This window comes from Octopus sinensis, linkage group LG5, assembly GCF_006345805.1.
Source record: "Octopus sinensis linkage group LG5, ASM634580v1, whole genome shotgun sequence".
Lineage (NCBI taxonomy): Eukaryota > Metazoa > Mollusca > Cephalopoda > Octopoda > Octopodidae > Octopus > Octopus sinensis.
The window spans coordinates 128,678,055-128,682,293 of record NC_043001.1 but is presented as its reverse complement, the minus strand read 5'-3'; the positions used below and the strand labels follow the sequence as shown (position 1 = coordinate 128,682,293).

The 4,239-nt window shown below is 34.1% G+C and overlaps 1 long non-coding RNA gene across 1 annotated transcript; it reads right to left on the bottom strand.

The window, feature by feature from the left end:
* Positions 1-348: 348 nt before the first annotated feature.
* On the bottom strand, positions 349-2,208 carry LOC118763441. The gene is made up of 2 exons (XR_004999203.1): positions 1,021-2,208; positions 349-636 (listed from the first exon to the last, which is right to left on the bottom strand). It is a non-coding gene; the product is annotated as an uncharacterized LOC118763441 (long non-coding RNA).
* Between the last annotated feature and the right edge of the window lie 2,031 nt (positions 2,209-4,239).

The window sequence follows — 4,239 nt, the reverse complement described above, 5'->3', positions numbered from 1 at the left end:
GAAAACATGTCCAGTCATGGAGAAATATTTTCTTGCTTGGAATGAAGTGAGGGTTGACAACAGGAAGAGCATCCAACTTCAGCAAATTTTGTCTGAATACATGCAAGCATTGTAAAGTGGACCTTAAACAATGATGATTTATATATACTGTATCTAGGGTACGTTTCTTGTCTCATAGGTGATTAAATTCATTTGTGGATATAAATGGGATGGCTGTTGAGCTTGCTGATTCTGAGGTGAGGTTGAGGTGAGCTTAAGAAGTCCTGGAATCTCATAATTGCTTCTGTCACCCACACATACATATATAAAATATGAATAAATACATACATTTACAGGTAAACACACATATACATACATAAAGTTTTATTTTATAAAATTTGATTAATTGTTTTTGTTCATGATTTGTTCATTGATTCAAATAAATAATTAGCAATAATTTAAATTGGAATTAACAAAATACAAAAATAAAACACAAATACAAGAGTATTTCAGGTGAATGATGTCAAAAATCTCTAGAAGTAAGCAAAGACAAAGATATGACTGCTGCTAAAATTTTATGTAAGAATACTGTCATAATTAGTACTGCTAGAATAATTAATGCTGCTGGGATAACTTTTTCTATGACTTACTCTTTTACTTGTTTCAGTCATTTGACTGTGGCCATGCTGGAGTACCGCCTTTAGTCGAGCAAATCGATCCTGGGACTTATTCTTTGTAAGCCCAGTACTTATTCTATCGGTCTCTTTTGCCGAACCGCTAAGTGACGGGAACGTAAACACACCAGCATCGGTTGTCAAGCAATGCTAGGGGGACAAACACAGACACACATATATATATATATATATATATATATATACATATATATACGACAGGCTTCTTTCAGTTTCTGTCTACCAAATCCACTCACAAGGCATTGGTTGGCCCGGGGCTATAGCAGAAGACACTTGCCCAAGATACCACACAGTGGGACTGAACCCGGAACCATGTGGTTGGTTAGCAAGCTACTTACCACACAGCCACTCCTTCTCTCAAAAATAACTAAACCACTATATATTTCAAGCAGAAAGGCCTATCAGAAGTGACTGGATTCACCCCTAGCATTTAAACCAGCCAGATACAGCCGAAATATTCTACATGTTTCATGTTTGAACCAGCCAAATCCTATCTCTCACACCTACCCTACAAGTATAATGCATGATTAATTCAAAACATTGTGAATAAGTGAGCATTACATTTGACAGAGAAGTATTAATGCTAAAGAGTTAAAGAAATGAAACTCTTACAGGCCTTTGTGTCTGAAATTTATAATGGTTACTCAATTTTCCCATTTCATTTTGTAAGAAGCTTCCCATTATTTATCTTACTTCTGTATCACAATGCTTCAAGCAAACTACAATACTACTAAAACACTACATTTTAAACAGCTTTATCTCTGTCCATTATTAGCTGTTATGTTTGCTATGTTAAACAGCTCAAAGTTAAACTGCTTAAAGTCTGAATTGATGCACAGGCCTTTATTTCATATAAGGCTCCGATATTTTTATTTTTCTTTTCTGTATTTTCTATTTTATCAAGTGAGCTATAGAGAACATTGTATTGTTAACAAACCCAGATTAAAAGATTTGTGAGCTTAAATCCATCTTGAGCAGCTATGATCAAACCATTCCAAATTGTAGTGCTTCACATCCCCACCCCCAAAAAACAATATAAACAAGAAGAGACAAATAGAAAAGATAAGTGTAATGGTTTGAAAGAGTTCACCCCAGCAGCAGGATATTATTAATAACATTATCATTTGTAGTAGTAGTAGTAGCAGCAGAAAGGCAGTATGCCAGTAGAATCATTAATAAGTTGCTCAAAATGATTAGTGCTATTTCTTCTGACCCTTTATATTCTGAATTCGAATTCTACTGAAGTTGACTTTTGTTCTCTCAGGGGTCAAATGAAATAAGTAGCAGTACAGCACTGGGGGTTGACATAATTGATTTAGTACCCCACTCACTAAAATTTATGGCCTTGTGCCAAAATTTGAAGCCACAGCACTGGGGTTGATATAATTGATTTAGTCCCCCACTCACTAAAATTTATAGCCTTGTGCCAAAATTTGAAGCCTCTATTATTATTATTAAGGCAACAAGCTGGCAGAATCATTAGCACACCAGGCAAAATGCTTAGTGGCATTTCATCTGTCTTTATGTTCTGAGTTCAAATTCTGCCATGGTCGACTTTGCCTTTCTTCCTTTCAGGGTCGATAAAATAAATATCAGCTATGCACTGAGGTCAATGTAATTGACTAGACCCCTTCCCCAAAATTTCAGGTCTTGTGCCTCTAATAGAAAGGATTATTATTATTATTATTATTATTATTATTTGGCTGAATCCCTATATCAGGAAAATAAACTTTGCAGTATCTGTTCCAGCTTTTTGCATAGTGAATTCAAATCCAACAGATTTGAATTCATCTTTGCCTAACATCTTTCTGGGAATTAAAGTCCCAATTAATAATGATCCTTTCTACTATAGGCACAAGGCCAGCAATTTCGGGGTAGGAGGTAATTTGATTATATCGACCCAAGTGCTCAACTGGTACTTATTTTATCAACTCTGAAAGGGATGAAAGGCAAAGCTGACCTCAGTGGAATTTCAACTCAGAATATAAAGACAGATGCTAACGCTTCTGCCAGCTTGCAGCCTTGATAATAATAATAATAATAATAATTTGTTTCTAATCAAGGAAAAAGGCTAGTAATTTTAGAAAGTGGGACTGACTCAATGTCATCAGCTCCAGTACTGAACTGGTACAAACTTTTATTAATTTCAGGAATACAAAGGCAAAAATTGACTTTGGAGGAATTTGATTTTAGAAACTGGAGGGTTGTAAATAAATAAATAAAAACAAAAAAAGTATTTATTTTGATCAACACTCTACCATTTCTGCCACCCATCTTCAACAACATGGAATATAATTTAAGAATCTAAGATACTAAAATGGAATGAAATGAAATGTTTTTTTTTTTGTTTTTTTTTTTGAGCAGGCAAGGAGGTTCATATTTATATTTTGATCAACTGCTGGTATTTGATAACATTATTGTTAACTTGAGGTTTTCCTCTTGATAATGACAAAGATGATGGGTTTTAAAAGAAACCAAATATATACACATGTTTGCTTTGAAAAGATAGAGACAACATAGAACAGAGAGAGCTCTTCAGTCTTGCAGGGGGCAAGGTAACTTCTCTAGTGCTGGTGCCACAATAACATGCACCCCATTACACTACACATCATAAAGTGGTTGGCAATTGAACGAGGACTCTTTAGTCTTCCAGGGAACGTGATAATTTCTCTAGTACTGGTGTAACAATAAAATGTACTCAGTACTCTGTTTTCGTATGGCTTCTATGACTGAGTGCCCACTAGAAAGGGCAACCAGCCAAAAAACCAAATCAAAATGGAATGCGTAAGTGAAACATGGGCCTCTGACTAGTCTAGGTGGGTAGTTATTGCAAGTAACAGCTGACTTGGTCCATGATGGCCCATCCAACCCATGCCAGCATGGAAAGTGGACACAAATTGGGAAGGATGAAGATGATGATGATCATGATGATGATGGCAATTTCTCTTATATACAAAAAAAATGTAGATTGTTATGAAAAGCGGATGGTATTTGATCACAAATGTTAAAGTTATCACCTGCTTTACTTTTCATTTTCCGTTTTCTTTTTTCCACTTTTTTTTACCTTTTTTAATTTCGTCCTTTGAAGTGATATTGTTTTTTTATTTTCATACTATTTAATTTCATTTCATTATTACTTCAATAATAATAATAATAATAATAATAATAATAATAATAATAATAATAATATGTAACTGTGTGCGTGTAGGGTACTAAAACAACATTGGTTTCATACAAACCTCATTCATGTGAAAAACTTCAGTGTTCAGTGAAGGGCAGTCAGTATGAAACCATTGAAAACCATTGACATGGAATTCACACCCAAATCTACACACAAACATTTGGTTATTTTTCATGCTTTTCCTCTCTTCTGTTCTTTTCTATCCTACCATTATTATTATTATTATTATTATTATTATTATTATTATTATTTAGTCTTATTTCCTTCATAAATTCAACTGCTGGTTAAAAACCATAGTTCTTATGGAATGAGAATTTAATTTTTTTAATTTCAATGATTATAATTCTCAGCAATGGTATTTTTGCTTCTTTGTTACTCCACCCCTTC